Source organism: Triticum aestivum, chromosome 6B, assembly GCF_018294505.1.
Source record: "Triticum aestivum cultivar Chinese Spring chromosome 6B, IWGSC CS RefSeq v2.1, whole genome shotgun sequence".
In the NCBI taxonomy this organism is placed as follows: domain Eukaryota; kingdom Viridiplantae; phylum Streptophyta; class Magnoliopsida; order Poales; family Poaceae; genus Triticum; species Triticum aestivum.
This window is the reverse complement of record NC_057810.1, coordinates 149,874,904-149,896,717: the sequence shown is the minus strand read 5'-3', so window position 1 is coordinate 149,896,717 and position 21,814 is coordinate 149,874,904.

Sequence of the window (21,814 nt, the reverse complement as noted above, 5' to 3'; positions counted from 1 at the left end):
AAACACCTATGGAGGCGATGGACGCGAGCGGCAGTCGGCTGTGCCAAATCATCCAAGGCGCCGGCCTGCGGCCCCGCACCGTGCAGCGTTTCCAGACGGTGCTGGCGATCGCAGGCATCGTAGCCCTTGCCAACGCCGGCTTCGCCTCTCGCATGGACGACATGATGGTCAACTCCATCCGCAAGTTCACCACCGTCAAGAAGCGCGTGGACGACCTTGCTGTACTGCTCCAGCCCGTGCACCCAAGCTCCTCATTGCCTACCACCCTCATCGGCCTCCATGGTGATGAACTCTTTCAAGCCCTGATGGCCCTGCATGTGCCGGAGGTCGCGACGAAGAATGTGCACCTCGAGGCCGCGCTCGCCGTGCAGCGCCTCACCATGCAAGAAACCGTCGACCTGCACATCCACGTCTATGAGGAAATCGTCTACATAGGCCACTACAAGGCAAGCGAGGTCAGAAAGACGTTGGCCTTCTTCCAGTGGCTGGAATCTTTGGACGCCATTGTTTAGAAGCACGTCGACTTGGCCACAAAAGCCGCTGCTACTTAATCGCCGTTCGGTGGGCCGGCGCCCTGAGTCGAGGAGGTGGACTGTAACGCCCTCGATTCAATCGTACACTAATCATGCATGCAAATGTGTACGGTCAAGATCAAGGACTCACGGGAAGATATCACAACACAACTCTAGACACAAATTAAAAAATACAAGCTTTATATTACAAGCCAGGGGCCTCGAGGGCTCGAATACATAAGCTCGAAAACACAAGAGTCAGCGAAAGCAACAATATCTGAGTACAGACATAAGTTAGACAAGTTTGTCTTAAGAAGGCTAGCACAAAAGCATCTATGATCGAAAAGGCAAGGCCTCCTGCCTGGGAGCCTCCTAACTACTCCTGGTCATCGGCGGTCTCCGTCACGTGGTAGTAGACGCCCTCGGTGTAGTACCAGTCGTCAAAGGTGGCATCTGGCTCCTGGACTCCACCATCTGGTTGCAAAAACCAGGAAGAAGAAAGAAAGGGGAAAAGGCGTAGCAAAGCAACCGTGAGTACTCATCCAAAGTACTCGCAAGCAAGGATCTACACTACATATGCAACATTATCAAAGAAAAGTTGTATAAGTGGACTGGGCTGCAGAAATGCCAGAATAGAGAGAGGGCCTAGTCCTATCAAAGGCTAGCATCTTCTGGAAACCACCATCTTGCAGCAAACAGGAGGGAGTAGAGTAGCATAAAGTAAAGTAGTAGTAGTGTTATCAACCTCGGCCAGAGATCCTTTCTCGACTCCCTGCGAGAAAGCAATCCCAGAGCCATACTATCCAATTGTCTTCACAATCCAATTCTCATCACCATCCAATTCTCATCACAAGTATCCAGTTCTAGTTGTATCGATCGGGATACAACTCCAAGTGTCCGTTACCGTAGGATAGGCTATGCATAGATTAGTTCTTCCCTGCAGGGGTGCACCAACTTACCCACCACGCTCGCTTAACTCCGGCCGGACACACTTTCCTGGGTCATGCCCGGCCTCGGCCAAACAATACGCCGCAACCCGACCTAGACCTAACAGAGAGGTCAGCACGCCGGACTAAACCTATGCCCCTAGGGGTCATGGGCCATCTCCCCGAAAACTCCTGCATGTTGCGTACGCGGCCGGTGAGCAGACCTAGCCTCCCTTATACAAGAGAAGGCGTAACCAGTCCAACCCGGCGCGCGCCGCTCAGTCGCTGACGTCTATTAAGCTTCGGCTGATGCATACGACGCAGAACGCCCATACTATGCCCACGTGATGGTTAGTGCTATCAGGCCAGAGGCCCCTCGGATCAAATATCCAAATCGTAGTGGATTGGGAACGCACGGTAACAAGCAGAGACTCACGAAAGATGTGACCCCGTTGCCCCGTCTCGAGGACTTGCGGCAAGGGCTAAGAATGCCCGGCCACGCCTCGTAATTATCTCACGGGCACCTTCCAGGTCAACCCGACTCCTCATCACTCGCAATTATGCTCGCGCGGGCACCCCTCAGGGTCGACCCGTCTTTAGGAACATGGTTCAGTGTAAAGTCATAACCATAGTAACTGTGTGTTTAAACATCAAGGGGAGAACCCGAGGAATCACCCCCGGTGAATTCCACTCAATGTAATCATCAAGGTGAACGTAAGAGGAATCACCCCCGAGGTTCACACTTGAGGGGTTGCACGACAGAGTCATATCGGAAGTGGTTAAGGTGGAATCACCCTCGATGACCACGACCAAATAGCTACACTACAGGGTTAACATCAGAAGTGATGTAGAGGTCTCACCCTCGGCACTCGATAGTAACCCAGCAGTGTCAAGCAACTAAGGGGAAAGTGATGTGCGGTGCCGGGGCCTGGTCTTCAATCCCGTTGATCGGGTCTTCAATGATGAAGCAGGGGCAACAAGGACAAGGTGGGGGTCACTGATGGATCATTAACCAACCTATACTAAGCAGTTTAGGATAAGCAGGTAAGGTACAATAACAGATACAAAAGCAGGCTATGCATCAGAATAGGAGCATACAATAACAGTAGCAAAATCTAATGCAAGCATGAGAGAAAGGAATGGGCGATATCGGGATGATCAAAGGGGGGGCTTGCCTGGTTGCTCAGACAAGATGGAGGGGTCGTCGGTGACGTAGTCGATTACAGCGGCATCAGCAGCCACCACGGGGTCTACCGAAGAGAAGGGGGAACAGTAAATACATAGCAAGCAAGTGTATAACTGGACAACAGGCATAGCTAGACGTGTTCTAACGTGGTGCTACACGTTACCGGCGAAGGGGGATAACATCCGGGAATGTTTTCCCGAAGTTTGCATTTTTCGGACAGATGAAACGGAGGGGGAAAGTTGCATGTTCTCTATGATAGGGGCACGTGACAGATGAACGGAGAGTGTACTCGGATTCGTCTCGTCGTTCTGAGCAACTTTCATGTATAAAACTTTTTCATCCGATTTACAGATTATCTTAAATTGAATTTCAAAGTTTTAAATGATTTTTAAAATTATTATTTTTTGAAAATATACAGTAAATGCTACGGGTACAACGAAGTGTACCCAACATTGTGCATATGTGGCTGACAGATGGGGCCAGAGGGCCCAGTTGACCAGGTCAACAGAGACTAGTCAACCGATGAATAGTAGAAGTGGGTCCGCATGTCATTGACTCTAAGTTTAGTAGTTTTAGGAAACCTTGCTTAATTAACAGCGGGGCCCATTTATCATAGACTTAGCCTTTTTAGAACAACTAACTAAAGCTAATAAACAGAGGGGACCACTTGTCATTTGTTGTTATACTAATTGAGCACTAAAGTATTACCAACTAAACTAAACAAGGGCCGGCCTGGTGGCACAGCCGTGAGGCTGGTTGTGCACACACGCACAGACCACACACGACACGCAGCACACTATGCTAGGTGTTAATTATGTTCTCTATTGACCAAAGGTAGCAATTTGTGATTTTCATAGCATTTAAACCGCACATCAAATGGATTTGGTCCAGTGGGGTAAAATGAAGTTTGTCAACTGTACTTTCTACCTATATTTATTTTAGTCTTGTCAACAGTTAATTAACAGCAGTTTAGAGGCTGTCTAGGAGGTTAGTCAGTGTAAAATTCCTAAAGCTAGCCATATAGCTACAGTCACATTCAGCAGCAGTAGTACATTCAGTAGAGCAGCAACTGCATGCACACAAGCTGGGCGGCGGGCGCGGCGCTGCACGGCGTACGCGTGAGCGCGCAGAACGGGGCCGGGGCGGCCGAAGCTGGAGCTCGGTGAGGTCGAGCGCAGGGGGCAAGGGGGGTTCATGGGGCTGCATGCGTGCGCACGTCGGGCTCCTTGGGAATCGCAGGAGCTCGACGGTGAGCTCGTGCGCACGCGACCGCGGCTGAGGCCACGACGGCGAGCTCGTCGGCGGTTGCAGGTTCGACCATGACGGCAACGAGGTCTACAGGCACGGGAAACGACAGGGAAGAAGGGGGATCGACGTTGTTGCTCACCGCGGACCTGTAGATGTGCATGAGCGGGCTCGGGGGAGGCTCGGTGCAGCAGAACGACGGCGGCGGCCTTCGGTGGCCGGAGGTGGAAGAAGAGGGCCGGCTCAACGATGGAAGGGGTTCCGGCTCATTTCGTCTCCATAGTAGATGCAACGGATGACGGCGGTCTTTGTGGACACAACGGCGAGGCGAGATGTGCTTGCTGGCCATGCTAGAGTGAGGCGAGCGGCAACGACCGCGCTCGGCGATGATCTGGAGGAGGTGACGAGTGCGTGGGCAAGAGAGAGAGAGCGAGGGGGCGCAAGTGGGGAGCGGTGAGTGGACGGGAGGGCTTGAGGCGTCGAGGGGACGGCACCCTTATCCCCTCGGGGCGGCGCTGGCGAGCTGGTCCGACAGGGACGTGTCCCTGTAGCGGTCGCGCCACGAGAACAGTAGGCGAAGGCGACCGATGGGTAGGTGGGCTGGCTGAGACGTTGGGCCGGCTGGGTGGGCTAAGGCCCATGGGGACAAGGGGGTGGGCTATTTCCTTTTGCTTTTTTTACCTTTGTTTTTCAATTTCGTAGCTGTTTGTTTTTGAGCTCTTATTTTGCATTTAGTTGACCCACCAAACAATTTTTGTAAAATGTGAATCATGTCATATAAATACTAGACAATGTCCTTAGATGGCAGAAAAAGTTTGGCTCAAATAAAATAGTTCAATATTTTATAAATTAGAAAAGGCATTTAATTAATTGTTAAACCCACTTTATATTGACAAAAGGGCATTTTAATACTTTACAAAAGTGTGGGGTCACCACCATAATTAGTTATGGAATATTTGCCACACTTTGAACATTTTAGTTTGCATGTTTGATAAATTTGAATTTTGGACTTGATGTTTTGAACAAGTGGCAACTAGCAAGGTAATCATGATGACATGGCATGATTAGTGGGAGATTACTGTGGCATGAATCTCGGGGTGTTACAAATCTCCTCCACTACAAGAAATCGCGTCTCGAGATTTAAGTGGGGAAGTGATGGGTAACTTCAGGAGGACTAATCTTTATAGGGTTAATCATCTCGTGAACAATTAAGGGAATGTGGCAGAAGTATCTCTCGAGTCGAAACTTAAGAAAACATCAAGAGAAAAGTATGAAGGTACAATAGGAAGTTTCATGTGAATGTACAAACGACCGATACCTGAACAGAGTATGAGAAGGGGGGCTCAGAGCATTGGGAATAGATCATCTCTCAGAGGGTGGCTCATGATAACACACAAGGTTAAGAGCAAAGGATACTTTGGAATTAAGGATGTACAGGAGAGTCAGGTTTCGATCCAATGGAACTGTGGGTTATGGGCCCACCATGTGGGTTAAATGCAGGAAGGGTGGTGACATCTTGCACGGTCATGAGGGAAAGGCATGTCAGGGGATAGTTTGTCAGTTATGTCGCCAACAACGTTGGTACCAAGGGCGAGGGACGAAGAGAACCATTTTCCTGCTCGATTAAACGAGACAGACCAATAGGCGAAGTTCTCGTCCATCGGTGGTTACCGGAATGTCAACAACAATAATAACAACGTCTTACCGACCAATTGTACACCGAGGTGTTTACATAAGCCGGGAACTATTACTGCTTAGAACATATGGATCACAAGATAGGTTAAACAAAACAATGGAAAGGAATATGTGATTATTATGATAATCAGACCAATGGAAAGGAAAGATGTTTATACCCAAGTATTAGAGTATAACTTTCCCAAAGAAAGGCAGAGCATGATTAGACTCCAAGTATTAAACCGTTTAGACAAAGGGGCAAGGAATTTATGAGGTTTACACATACAATGGTGATTGGATAATTGATCAAGAATAGTTAGCATTGCACTCCCAATGTTCTTGTTGATGATCGGAGTACCACACACATGTTCCGGGATAGTGTTGACATGGTCATTAGGGAAAGGTCGGACTTCAGATACACAAAGGATCCATCGGAAACAACTTAGAAAATAAGTCATACAATTTCAGCAAAGAAAAGATGAGGGTGTGGCCGACGGGCTCAGCAACAATCCATCGACATGTCAAAAAGGGTGTATTACCAAAATTAGGTGAACAAGTTTGTGTTGGGGAAGGCAAGAATGTTGTCGATGATAACTTAAATCATCGAGGGGCAAGGATTGTATTTCTCATCATGAATTCGATTGATATCCTGGAAGAGCTCAGAATGTTGATGATGATCACGAAACATTTGTCGAGAGATTTCATGAAGATGTAATCGATCGGCGATGACATCAAGTCAAAGGAATGATGAAGCGAAAGGTTATTGGAACCACGGGTACGACACAAACTCGAAATTAAGCTTGCTATTCAAGACAAAATGATATGATGAGGAAAGTCGATGTAGGCTTAGCTCATCGTCAAAATTGTGCTCCGGGAAGAAGAACCAGGTAGCACAGTTAAAATTTGGCACGATATTGACATATCCGATCAGGCTAGGAATGATGTGACGGAGTATCACTCCAATTAAGAATTTACAAGAGGTAGTGCAATGACACAATATCCTCGAGATAACATGAGGCAACACTTTAAGGTAGATCAAATTGGAGGTGGACAGATGAAATGACTTGCAGGAGACAAGTATTTTAACTTGTCCGGGAAATGGAATTAAGGAGAAACTATGGTCGGAACCATGCTTATGAATGATCAAACCATCGATACAAGATGAACTTATAACAAGGGGTAAATATTTTTACGAGCAGCTTCCATGATAAGTTCTACATCGGGTCCATGAGCATGAACACAAAGTTCAAGGTCGACTCCCACTTCTTCAATGCATAACCTTTCATTCACTCCTCGTTTTTCGAAAAAATTGTAGTGCAGAGGATTTATCTGGCGAAGTACCAGAAGAGTAAGACTCGTGAGAACTCTCGGGTTCACTCGGATTACGGAAGACATAAGTTCAACCCATCGGGGCATTTTTACGAATCTATACAACCATCAACCAAGCAAAAGATACGAGTTCGAAAGTAGAGTATCGAAGTCAAAGCAGATGATACAATATACTGAAGGTATTATGTATCAGGGAAATACTGATAAGATTTTGGATGTGAAGGACACTGTCGGATAACAACCCAGCAATGGATCTGGCGATTCACGACAGAGTTGATGTGAGTATCGGTAATCAATTAGATGAAGAAGGGGATGCAAAGGCATCGGCTTATATAAATGTCTGAATGATTCGATGCTTGGGTACACAGGAATTATGATTTCAAGACGAAGGATCAGAAGCAGAGGCTTTGATCAAAAGATGAGTAAGTTGAATAGACTTAGAGGTGCACCCGATCAAATCTTGATTGGGCAAGAACCAACTCATATTCGAAACAATGCCTGAGCCGGAAACAAAATTTCCAAGGATTAATTGATGATCGTGTGCATTCTCACACATGCTGAATCAACAGGATCAGAATGTTAATCCCAAAGGATTTTAACGAATATCGCTAGACAAATGGAATTAATCCTAATGCAAGCAGGCAAGGAAAATCAAGAGCAATAGGCTGCAGAGGATTTTTCGGAAGATCACATAGTATTTCCAAGTATTTTGGAAATCATGTGAACAACTGGGGATGAACGAGTTCAGCGAATTATCCGTAGTGCAAAAAGAAACCACAAAGCAGAAGGCACAAAGGATTCTCGAAACACCGGAGAGTACATCTTGTAATAATAGGAGCAACTGGGTATGAAGGTATAGGCGGCAAGGATGTCATTCACGGGGATTATCTGTGGTCAGGAACTGCAAGGCAGTGGGCACAGGGTCTTGAAAAACATTAAGGAGTATCTGCAGAAACTTCTGGCGAAGCAAGCGATTAGCGGTAATGTCGGGGCTCTTCGGGAGGAAGTGGGTACGAGAACCTAATGTCAGAGTTAGTAAAATGTTTAACCCGAATAGACGAGAGATCAGAATCCCAGAGTAAGGAAAAGGAATAAATGATCCTAATACCACCCAATGGCGACGTGGGTCCGTAAGCCACACAGCCAAGTTAGTAAAAGTTTTTCATTGACTAGACTCAACTTCGGCCAAGGAGTTGGAAAGGGGGCTACCTACAGGCAGTCGGTTCTGATACCAACTTGTAACGCCCTTGATTCAATCGTACACTAATCATGCACGCAAATGTGTACGGTCAAGATCAAGGACTCACGGGAAGATATCACAACACAACTCTAGACACAAATTAAAAAAATACAAGCTTTATATTACAAGCCAGGGGCCTCGAGGGCTCGAATACATAAGCTCAAAAACACAAGAGTCAGTGAAAGCAACAATATCTGAGTACAGACATAAGTTAGACAAGTTTGCCTTAAGAAGGCTAGCACAAAAGCATCTATGATCGAAAAGGCAAGGCCTCCTGCCTGGGAGCCTCCTAACTACTCCTGGTCATCGGCGGTCTCCGTCACGTGGTAGTAGATGCCCTCGGTGTAGTAGCAGTCGTCAAAGGTGGCATCTGGCTCCTGGACTCCACCATCTGGTGGCAACAACCAGGAAGAAGAAAGAAAGGGGAAAAGGGGTAGCAAAGCAACCATGAGTACTCATCCAAAGTACTCGCAAGCAAGGATCTACACTACATATGCAACATTATCAAAGAAAGGTTGTATAAGTGGACTGGGCTGCAGAAATGCCAGAATAGAGAGAGGGCCTAGTCCTATCGAAGGCTAGCATCTTCTGGAAACCACCATCTTGCAGCAAACAGGAGGGAGTAGAGTAGCATAAAGTAAAGTAGTAGTAGTGTTATCAACCTCGGCCAGAGATCCTTTCTCGACTCCCTGCGAGAAAGCAATCCCAGAGCCATACTATCCAATTGTCTTCACAATCCAATTCTCATCACAAGTATCCAGTTCTAGTTGTATCGATCGGGATACAACACCAAGTGTCCGTTACCGTAGGACAGGCTATGCATAGATTAGTTCTTCGCTGCAGGGGTGCACCAACTTACCCACCACGCTCGCTTAACTCCGGTCGGACACACTTTCCTGGGTCATGCCCGGCCTCGTCCAAACAATACGCCGCAACCCGACCTAGACCTAACAGAGAGGTCAGCACGCCGGACTAAACCTATGCCCCCAGGGGTCATGGGCCATCTCCCCGGAAACTCCTGCACGTTGCGTACGCGGCCGGTGAGCAGACCTAGCCTCCCTTATACAAGAGAAGGCGTAACCAGTCCAACCCGCCGCACGCTGCTCAGTCACTGACGTGTATTAAGCTTCGGCTGATGCATACGACGCAGAACGCCCATACTATGCCCACGTGATGGTTAGTGCTATCAGGCCAGAGGCCCCTCGGATCAAATATCCAAATCGTAGTGGATTGGGAACGCGTGGTAACAAGCAGAGACTCACGAAAGATGTGACCCCGTTGCCCCGTCTCGAGGACTTGCGGCAAGGGCTAAGAATGCCCGGCCATGCCTCGTAATTATCTCACGGGCACCTTCCAGGTCAACCCGACTCCTCATCACTCGCAATTATGCTCGCGCGGGCACCCCTCAGGGTCGACCCGTCTTTAGGAACATGGTTCAGTGTAAAGTCATAGTAACCATAGTAACTGTGTGTTTAAACATTAAGGGGAAAACCCGAGGAATCACCCCCGGTGAATTCCACTCAATGTAATCATCAAGATGAACGTAAGAGGAATCACCCCCGAGGTTCACACTTGAGGGGTTGCACGGCAGAGTCATATCGGAAGTGGTTAAGGTGGAATCACCCTCGATGACCACGACCGAATAGCTACACTACAGGGTTAACATCAGAAGTGATGTAGAGGTCTCACCCTCGGCACTCGATAGTAACCGAGCAGTGTCGAGCAACTAAGGGGAAAGTGATGTGAGGTGCCGAGGCCTGGTCTTCAATCCCGTTGATCGGGTCTTCAATGATGAAGCAGGGGCAACAAAGACAAGGTGGGGGTCACTGATGGATCATTAACCAACCTATACTAAGCAGTTTAGGATAAGCAGGTAAGGTACAATAACAGATACAAAAGCAGGCTATGCATCAGAATAGGAGCATACAATAACAATATCAAAATCTAATGCAAGCATGAGAGAAAGGAATGGGCGATATCGGGATGATAAAAGGGGGGGCTTGCCTGGTTGCTCAGATAAGATGGAGGGGTCGTCGGTCACGTAGTTGATTACAGCGGCATTGGCAGCCGCCACGGGGTCTACCGAAGAGAAGGGGGAACAGTAAATACATAGCAAGCAAGTGTATAACAGGACAACAGGCATAGCTAGATGTGTTCTAACGTGGTGCTACACGTTACCGGCGAAGGGGGATAACATCCGGGAATGTTTTCCCGAAGTTTGCATTTTTCGGACAGATGAAACGGAGGGGGAAAGTTGCATGTTCTCTATGATAGGGGCACGTGACAGATGAACGGAGAGTGTACTCGGATTCGTCTCGTCGTTCTGAGCAACTTTCATGTATAAAACTTTTTCATCCGATTTACGGATTATCTTAAATTGAATTTCAAAGTTTTAAATGATTTTTAAAATTATTATTTTTTGAAAATATACAGTAAATGCTACGGGTACACAGAAGTGTACCCAAAATTGTGCATATGTGGCTGACAGATGGGGCCAGAGGGCCCAGTTGACCAGGTCAACAGAGACTAGTCAACCGATGAATAGTAGAAGTGGGTCCGCATGTCATTGACTCTAAGTTTAGTAGTTTTAGAAAACCTTGCTTAATTAACAGCGGGACCCATTTATCATAGACTTAGCCTTTTTAGAACAACTAACTAAAGCTAATAAACAGAGGGGACCACTTGTCATTTGTTGTTATACTAATTGAGCACTAAAGTATTACCAACTAAACTAAACAAGGGCCGGCCTGGTGGCACAGCCGTGAGGCTGGTTGTGCACACACGCACAGACCACACACGACACGCAGCACACTATGCTAGGTGTTAATTATGTTCTCTATTGACCGAAGGTAGCAATTTGTGATTTTCATAGCATTTAAACCGCACATCAAATGGATTTGGTCCAGTGGGGTAAAATGAAGTTTGTCAACTGTACTTTCTACCTATTTTTATTTTAGTCTTGTCAACAGTTAATTAACAGCAGTTTAGAGGCTGTCTAGGAGGTTAGTCAGTGTAAAATTCCTAAATAGCCATATAGCTACAGTCACATTCAGCAGCAGCAGTACATTCAGTAGAGCAGCAACTGCATGCACACGAGCTGGGCGGCGGGCGCGGCGCTGCACGGCGTACGCGTGAGCGCGCAGAACGGGGCCGGGGCGGCCGAAGCTGGAGCTCGGTGAGGTCGAGCGCAGGGGGCAAGGGGGATTCATGGGGCTGCGTGCGTGCGCACGTCGGGCTCCTTGGGAATCGCAGGAGCTCGACGGTGAGCTCGTGCACACGTGACCGCGGCTGAGGCCACGACGGCGAGCTCGTCGGCGGTTGCAGGTTCGATCATGACGGCAACGAGGTCTACAGGCACGGGAAACGACAGGGAAGAAGGGGGATCGACGTTGTTGCTCACCGCGGACCTGTAGATGTGCATGAGCGGGCTCGGGGGAGGCTCGGTGCAGCAGAACGACGGCGGCGGCCTTCGGTGGCCGGAGGTGGAAGAAGAGGGCCGGCTCGATGATGGAAGGGGTTCCGGCTTGTTTCGTCTCCGTAGTAGACGCAGCGGACGACGGCGGTCTTTGTGGACGCAACGGCGAGGCGAGATGTGCCTGCTGGCCATGGCAGAGTGAGGCGAGCGGCAACGACCGCGCTCGGCGATGGATCTGGAGGAGGTGACGAGTGCGTGGGCAAGAGAGAGAGCGAGGGGGCGCAAGTGGGGAGCGGTGAGTGGACGGGAGGGCTCGAGGCGTCGAGGGGACGACACCCTTATCCCCTCGGGGCGGCGCCGGCGAGCTGGTCCGACAGGGACGTGTCCCTGTAGCGGTCGCGCCAGGAGAACAATAGGCGAAGGCGACCGATGGGGTAGGTGGGCTGGCTGAGACGTTGGGCCGGCTGGGTGGGCTAAGGCCCATGGGGACAAGGGGGTGGGCTGTTTCCTTTCGCTTTTTTACCTTTGTTTTTCAATTTCGTAGCTGTTTGTTTTTGAGCTCCTGTTTTGCATTTGGTTGACCCACCAAACAATTTTTATAAAATGTGAATCATGTCATATAAATACTAGACAATGTCCTTAGATGGCAGAAAAAGTTTGGCTCAAATAAAATCGTTCAATATTTTATAAATTAGAAAAGGCATTTAATTGATTATTAAACCCACTTTATATTCACAAAAGGGCATTTTAATACTTTACAAAAGTGTGGGGTCACCACGATAATTAGTTATGGAATATTTGCCACACGTTGAACATTTTAGTTTGCATGTTTGATAAATTTGAATTTTGGATTTGATGTTTTGAACAAGTGGCAACTAGCAAGGTAATCATGATGACATGGCATGATTAGTGGGAGATTACTGTGGCATGAATCTCGGGGTGTTACATGGACATCGTCGATGGATGCATCTCTTCTTCTTGCCTCGTGTAACCAGCACTGCATTGCCTCGTGGACTTAATGTTTTATTAGTATAGTACTCCCTCTGTTCCCAAATATAAGTCTTTCTAAAGATTCCAACAAGTGACTACTACATACGGAGCAAAATGAGTGAATCTACACTCTAAACTATGTCTACATACATCTGTATGCTGTATTCCATTTGAAATAGTATCTAAAAAGGCTTATATTTATGAACGGAGGGAGTATATGGCATTTTTATTCCAGTCGTAACGTTTTCACTGTGAGGTGGGGCCGTAGTTGAGCAAACCCACCCCGCCCATCGGGCGTTGGCCGAGTTTAGAATTAGAAGAGAGAAACGAGGGAGGAGAGCTAGCTGTAGCACGGACGCTGTTGTCAGATGGGACTCGTGTTTATAGAATAGGAGTACTGAGCACTCGTGCCTCTTTCTCTTTTTTTGAGGGAAAAATTAGTCGTATGTCTAGTACCAGTAGTTGGGTGCGTGTGACCTATAGCTGTCATCACTTTAGGTCTCCTTTTCGAATCGCGGCTATGCTTCACAATACGTATTTTTTCACGCATTTATCCTCCTATATGTACTCCTAGGCTATTTCCACGTGCTCCCATTTGCCGACATGTGGGACATAGAGCATCTGGGTCGTAGTGCATGCACGACTCAGAGCATATGCCGGGGTACTTTACATTTCAGACCTCATGAATTACATGCAAACCCCCCGCAGAAGAATAAATAAATAAATAAATTACTACATGAAACCGGATTATTTTCATGGAAACCGGAGCACGTTCATTAAATTTTGGACATAAAACGTTTATAAACAAAAAAAATGGCTGGACCTAAACCAGTCTAAGGGCCTCTTTGATTTTTCCCACAAAAAAGGGCCTCTTTGATTCGCAGGATACTGAAAACACAAGAATGGGGAAAGTATGATGGCGATGAACCGAGACGAGGAGAACTCTAACTCAGTTAGAGGTTAGAGTTAGATTCTAACCCTGAACTTACTCTAAACCAAAGAGGTGTATGGATGGCAGGGTTAGATTGACAATAAATGCTCTATCTCAATCATTTGACTACTTTGGACCCTATTTCCCGCCGGATTTGTGGCCGGCTCTTCTGTGGCCTCCTCCCGCTCACAATTGACATAAACGAACCATCTATACAAATCAAGCATGCAAAACATGATAATTTTTACTTTGTCCATACAAATGAGATATCCCACTTAAACATACAAGTCGTCAATCAAGCTTCACAAAATAAAAAAACACTTCGGGTCTGTTTGGTTCATGACTAACTTTGCCACAACTAAGCTTAGCAAAGTGCGGCTGCCACAAGAAGTGTGGCTAACAAAATGGCCACAACAAGTGTGGCAAGATTTGGCAAGAAGTTGAGTCTATGACATGTGGACCATGTAACTAGAAAAGTATGGCAAGCCACAAGTGTGACAATGAACCAAACACATGCCTAAGATATTGTGGCATGCCTAAGATTAGGCGTGGCAACCTTAGGCTGCAAACCAAACATGCCCTTCATGAAACAAAGAATGAGCTAACTCATCACGGAAGTCATTCACGATAGGGAGGGAGCCCGGAGCCCCTCATGCACCGAGGGAGGAGCTCGCCATCGTCGCTCTGGAGGAAGGCTCTATAGAGCCCAAGCCCCGGGAACCCCTCCAACGCCGGCCTTTGCGAGTTGAGGTCGACACCGGCATGGGTAGCAGGGCCACTTGCCGCCGACTGGGAACTTAATCTTTGGTCCTCTAGAAATAATGCAAGCTTGTAACTAAAATACCTAGAAAGGTGAACTGAATCTTTGGGCCTCTAGAAATAATGCAAGCCTGAAACTGAAATACCTAGAAAGGTGAACTGAATATTTGGGCCTCTAGAAATAATGCAAGCCTGTAAGTGAAATACCTAGAAAGGTGAACTGAATCTTTGGGCCTCTAGAAATAATACAAGCCTGAAACTAAAATACCTAGAAAGGTGAACTCAATCTTTGGGCCTCTAGAAATAATGCAAGCCTAAAATTGAAATACCTAGAAAGGTGAACTGAATCTTTCGGCCTCTAGAAATAATGCAAGCGTGAAATTGAAATACCTAGAAAGGTGACCTGAATCTTTGGGCCTCTAGAAAGATTTATTACCTCCTCAAGCAGCATCAAACAATTCCATGCGTGCACCACAAATCTATACCAAGTTTGATCAGGATCTACTTTTCCAAATCAGAATTAGCGCTAGAGCAAGCAAGAACAATTATATGCCTGTGAGATAGAGAAGGAACGAACAAACTCACCCCTCTCGAGACCTCCCTGGTAGATGCGCCGCCGCCGCACACGACAGAGGGAGAAAACGACTGGTGAAGGGGGAGCGGGGCGACCTTCGAAGGCCGGAGGGAGAGGGTGGCCGGAGTAGGGCGGCGGAGGCCGGAAGGAGAGGGCGACCGGAGGAGAGAGAGGGCGAGCGGCGCTTGAGCGGGCGGCCCTATGGGGAACAGAGAGGAGTCGTGCGAGAGGGGGGGGGAGCGATCTGGTCCAGGTAGGGGAGATTTTTTTAGTTCTCTTTTAGTGGGCCTGAGGATAACTAACCCAATTAGAACCTCTCCACTGGGCTAGTTTTTTAGCTGGGTTAGAGCAAACTAGCTCAAACTAACCCCTCTTGTTTCGATAATTTGAGGTTATTTCAACCCAAACTAGCTCTAACTCAGGGATCCAAACAAAGAGGAGTGTTACTGTACATGCTACAGTGTGGACCGTAGCACATTGTTTTTTATGGCCATATCACCACATTGTTTTCTACTGCTGGTTCACTGGGCTACCGTGGTTCGCACTGCTGGTTCACTGGGCTGCCGTGGTTCGCACACCTCCGACCTGAGTAGTACATAGTATAGTACTAGTATATACCGCATCATTCTTTGCTCCTTCTTACTACTCAGACATGTGGGAGAGCCAGCATCCGGGTCGACGTGTCATGCACCAGATTAGAGCACGGAACGGAAGGGGGGCATCACCCCGGTCGGAGCGCCAGTAATTCATGACTATAGTGAGTGGTCATATCACAAGTCTTTCCAGCAGTAACGCGCCGTCAAATCGCACAACCCCACTCGCTCACCCTCCTCGCCTCTCTGTCAAACCACCTACCCGAAAACTGCCGCGCGTACTACCCGGGAAAAGCCCCGCCCTCAACTTTTAACTACGCGAAAATAGTTCGAGCTTGTTCATTCTATATAAATACAGTACTTACTGTATGTTTATTCACCCGTGGGGTTGTTCAATGAATGGAGGGGCGGGGAGCACAACTGAACAATACTGTAGTACTACTAGTAGTAAGCAGGAGTCGTACAATAGTCACCTTAAATAGAGAGTTTCTTTTCTTTAAAGCCACGTACACAAATTGAAATACTTGTTGTGGAGAGAAAAAAGATAAGCACTCCACTATATATGGACGCAGGGGCCTGAGCGCTTGCTTTACTAGGGTTGCTCTCTTCATTCTCTCATCCTCTCCAGATATAAACAAGACAGCGGTAGTGACATTTTCTCTCTGCTCACCGCTGGTCACAGATTCGACCGGTGTGTGTAGAGGACTAAAAGGCGCATCGTTCACGCGGTCATCACTGCCGAGGGAGGAAACCCACAGCTGCCGGAGGGGCCCGATCCTCTGCCCGTGCCGTTCTCTCCGTCACACCGCCGACTCGGGAGGTCCTCCGACCCTTCTTCCTCCCTACCGTATTGTCCGCAGATCCGACCTGCCGCCGCCGACATCCCGGCGACCCTCAGGTATAAGTTCTTCGAAAGCGGCCTTGCTCTACTGCCCCAACTCCCCATGTGTCTGCATGTGCATCTTTTTCTACTCCCATCAGCTCTTCCAAAGCCACCTAAATTTTTAGTATTATTAGAGGTAAAGCTACTTCATGCATTCGAATCTAGGGCTATGTTCAAACAACGAAGAAAGGGGGGAAAGTTGTAGCATGAATCTAGGACTTGATTCAAAGAGGAAATAACATGGTGAAAGTAGTAGAGACCGGATACCCAACCGGTCTCTTGGTTGAAAATGGAAATAATGGGAAAACGCAGTACAAACTGGATAAGGAACAGATCTATTATTGGTTGAAAAAAGGATAGAAAGTGGCGGCTGGTGGACAAGTCAACAGAGTATGTCCAGGATTAGATTTGCTTCCATCACATAGTAAAAGGTCTCCAGAATTAGATTTGCTGCCCTCACATAGTAAAAGGTCTCAGGATTAGATTTGCTGCCCTCACATAGTAAAAGGTCTCAGGATTAGATTTGCTGCCCTCACATAGTAAAAGGTCTCCAGGATTAGATTTGCTACCCTCACATAGTAAAAGGTCTCCAGGATTAGATTTGCTGCCCTCACATAGTAAAAGGTCTCCAGGATTAGATTTGCTGCCCTCACATAGTACAAGGTCTCTAGGATTAGATTTGTTGCCCTCACATAGCATGAACAAACTCGGCATCACCACTTTATGCCTCCTTGTAGGTACATTGTGCTGATGCGTCCACTGTCGCATGTCCTTATACCAACCTTTTGCTGTTGTTAATGTAAGGGCGCATGTAAAATGAAGCGATCACACCGTCACCTTAGGGACATGTCTAACTAGTGTTATTGTTAATCTAATGCCTCCAGTGATAAGATGCAATTAAACTGTATTACAAATGGCACTCCTACTGTTTTCCCCAGTATGATAAGTAAGTTGCTCCTTTACGCTGCAGAGTGTTCCGGTGTCCCCACGGTCCCATGCCCTTAAACCAACTCTTTAGCTGCTGTTGATTTACTGTGTCTGGTAAACAAGCAATGCCACCATTAAAGTAATCCCATATTTGAGGAATCTCATTGTTGATCGTAATGCTTCTGGTAACATGAAGCATTGCTGACGTTTTAAAATTTCTACTATCCTTGCGTGATTGCCATGGACATAATTAAGATGCTTCTTTTCATTTTGTATATGTTTCGTATATTCTTATTGACCAGCAACTGTTTACTTTCTATCTTTTTGTGCAGATAGGGATATCCATTTCACCTTGTTGCTATTGTGACCTTTTGGTGAACTGCACAAAACACTTTTTTTGGAATGAGTGTCTTGTGCAGTTCAACTAAAATGTCACGTGGGCAACATCTCTCAATTTTGGTGGAATTGCACAAAATGGTGATTGGAGTTTCCAAAATCTCCGTCAAGTTCTGCTGGTAATCTCGTGCAACATTTTATTAGCCTTTACAAGATGGAGCTGTCACTGTCACCACAATGGCACTTTATTTTAGTGGAACTGCACAAAAGGATAAGAAAATTATAGTTGCACCTTACATGAGCCGGACAACCAACCTTAATGTTCCTCAATTTTAGTGCAACTACTAAAGAAGAACCTGCAAGCTCACAAGAGCAAGTACTTCTTGCTAGCTGAATGATGCAATCTTTGCTTCATTTCAGGTGAACTGCAGAAAAAGGCGCATGAATTGAATCATGGAACTCCAGGCAGACCTCATCCAAGTAGAGCTGGAGGTTGAGTTCAAGGAGGCCGCTATTAAAGCGAAATCATGCTCTCCTGTCTCCTTGTTTGTGCTGTGCAAACAGGAATACTCAACTACAGATGTTGTGATGGTCAAGAGCATTCGCCAAGTGCTTCGATTGTATGACATTGCTAGCCAAGATGGATTTAATCTTGATATTCACTTTATCAAAAGGCTCTAATGGGTTGGTTCTGAATCTTGCAAGCTGGGAATCAGTGAGATGTGTAGACATCTTTGTTGTATTTATTATTTGAATCTTATTTGTTGGTTCTGAATCTTGCAAGCTGGGAATCAATGAGATGTGTAGGCATATTTTTTGTACTTATTATTTGGATCTTATTTGTTGGTTCTGAATCTTGCAAGCTGGGAATCAATGAGATGTGTAGGCATATTTGTTGTACTTATTATTTGGATCTTATTTGTTGGTTCTGAATCTTGCAAGCTGGGAAACACGGCATGATGATGCAGAGGACAACAACCATAACAAACAGTTCAAACTTGGCTAGTATTATCTTTGTGAAAGTGCGACAAATGTGCTGATCGTGTGCTTCCTGAGAATAATAATTCTAATTGTTGTGCATGTTGATCCCGTGGCACTGATAGAACGAGCGAATGCATTGCTTGTTTTAAGTATAAATTTCTATTAAAGCTAATTAAATTTAAGTAAAGTGACCACTTACTCCTGTTATTACAGTACCAATACAGACCCGCTCGTGAACGTGGTCGGAGTAGGTTTCTTAATGGAGGCGTTTCAATGCGCCGAGGGTGCATCTTCTGCCGTGCGTGCAGCAGACGAGGGAGGGGTAGTAACTGTTGTCTCCTGTACACACTAACCTTACTATTGAATCCAGTTCCCCAAGAGCTGAAAACGAACTGCTGCCGCCGCCTACACACTCGTTCACTCGAAGAGACTCCAATGGCGATCCGAGGGGTGAGCCTGCTGGATATGGACTTCAGCAAGGAGTTCCCCTTTGAGTTTGCCATTCAGTCCTATGGCTGCACCAAGTAGAATGTGATGTACACCAATGATAAGGTCTCGGTGAAGCTCTGCCTCACCTCAGTCCTATGGCTGCACTAGGTTCTGGAGCATTCGCCCGTTTCATCGGCAGTGCCGACTGCACCTGCGCTACGGTGGAGAGAAGGAAGAACGCGACGATTCGGCCATCTGGCGCAACAGGCTTGTCGACATCCAGAAGCAATACAAGATCATCAGCAATGGGCAGGAGAAGGACTCCGTGGTTGACCTCACTGAGACCATCATCGACCCCTGATATGCCAACATGAAAGAAGATGACCTGAACACGTGGGAGGTACCTCTGATTCTAGCCTACATAACCTACGCGGCCAAGGACGCATACGCATGCTATGACATGTACAGGAAGATCTTGGACATGAGGGCGTGTCTGCTTCCCGTAACCGACGAGTACACGGAGAGCCACAATGTCATGATCAAGCGTGCCAGGAAGGTCTAGATGTTGTACTTTATCTGTTTATAAGCACCTCTATCATCTGAGTGTTTCATGCATTAGCCTATGTGTTGTAATTATCTGTTTTGCTCGAAATATTTCTTTTAAGAACCCATTAACCTGATTGCTTTTTTTAGTGGCTATTTGCTTATCTATGTAAACTAGTTCACTTGTTCGTAAAAAAACTAGTTCACTCGGCTGCCGTGCTTTGAATCTTCTTCCTCCCAACATATTCCCCTCCTCAGGTGGACCCAGTAGGTCTTTGAATTTTCTCCCACTTTCTTTTTCGATGTAAACTGAGTTTTCTCCTAGTACTTTCCCCTAGAACCAACTCAACTGCCCAACGTCTAGCCTAAAAAAATAATAATACCCCACGTACTATTAACTCATCAAATTAAAATGATATTTTATTTCATATGTTGAAAGTTCTTACAAAATAATAATAATAATTGTTTATATATAACTTGGCAAGTTAACTTCTAGTGATTGCATACATAAGCTTGCAAAGATTTTACTGACGTGCAATCATGTGTTTATGTTTTTATAACATTTCTCCGTCTAGCCCAACATGATATTTTCACCCAGATCAGCAAGTCCGTGGATTTCGAGAAAAATGCAAATGTGATTTAAACGGGCTGCATAGATGCTACATCATTGTTTCACCCAGCCCACCAAATGGACTAAAAAAACAAATGGACTGGCTGACATGTGGGCCAGTAGGTCGAAGCCTAAGAAGGCGTTGGATTTACATCCAATGGCTTGCATTCTTCTTCAATCTCTCGTCTTCTTCCCCCATCGCTGCCAGAACCACCTGCTCCAGCCTTCTGCGTCCAGCGGTGTTGTTTTGCGCTCCTCAGCGAAATGCTACCCTGCCGACGGCCAGGCCATCCCTCCACTCCGCACCTCCTGTTATTTCTGCCGAGTGTAGGCCCACCCCGCACCCGAACTAGTCAAGTTTCCCACTCCTCTCCGTCTGCGACTCCACTGCCGTGTCTTCCCCATCTCCGGGTCGTTCCAGTCTGGGGCCTTGCCGTTGTCCACCGCCTCGGTGCGCTCGGTGCTGCATGGTCAACATACTAGAGTCATCGAAAGAGGACTGTACATGGAGAGCCTGATGGATGGGACCCACGAGGTCCATGGTCGCACGCAAGGAAAGTTCCTCCTTATTACGCACTGTACGTGCACTGTACGTGGGAAGGGCTTCTGTATTTCGCAAAAAAATGTTCCCCCCGCTGACAGGTCGGACCCACCAGCTATATCTGCGCACGCAAGGAAGTGCCTCCTTATTACGCACCAAAAAATGAATACCCCCTGCTAGCTGGGACCCACCATAGTGGCTGGCTAACTTGTGGGCCTACTAAGTTGACGAGGACGGAGGGCTTTGTCAACTTAGTCAATATGAACGATTCTAGCTCCAGTGACCGTACGATGTCCATCCAACGGCCGTAGTGCTTCTTCAACCTCCGGTCTTCTTGCTCCAGCCACCCAAAGCAGCACCGGTCATGTCGCGTGCTCCTGCCTCTCATGGCCGGCTGTGATGCCGCGGAGGCCTCACCACCCCCTACTACTCCCACTGCTGGCCCAGGGTATCCCTCTACTCACCCACACCCCCTGTTATTCTGCGGTGACGGTAGCCTCACGCCGCAGCCGAACCAGTGAACCCTCGTACTCCTCTCCGCATGGGCATCCACTGTCGCGTCTTCCCCGGCTCCATGTCGTCCCCTTCCTAGGCCTTGCCATCGTCCACCGCCTTGGTGCTCTCGGCGCGGCGTGGTCAATGTGGTCAACGACATTCCATCGGAAGAGTACTGTACGTGGAGAGGCTGACAGCTGGGTCCACGGCCACAACCCAGTTTTTTTTGTGATTTGCCAAGTAAGTCGCTTTGTCAGGCCTGTTGGGCTGCAAATCTTTTAAGACGAGGAGAGCTTTCATTCGGCTGGCCGAGAAAATGGCCCATCAGTAATGAGAAATGGGTTGTACATTTTTAAAACACATCAAACCGGCAATTAGTTTCAAATATTTTTTTTCATTTCGAGATTTTAAATTACATTAATTTTTATGCGTGGAGAATTTGTTGGATTTTATATTGATATACATTTATTTTTAAAATCAGTTTGAATGTGAGTCGAAATTTCGGGATTAAAAACAGTTCAGACCGCACCGAAATATGCAAAATTTTGTATAATTTTTTAACCGTGGCCACAATATGGGCTGTAATGCTAACAAAAAGAATATGGGCTCCAAAAAAAACCTTAAGAATTAGCAAATGGGCTGTAAATTATTAGAAATAATAGCAGATGGGCTGTATGCTGTTTTCCACAGATTTG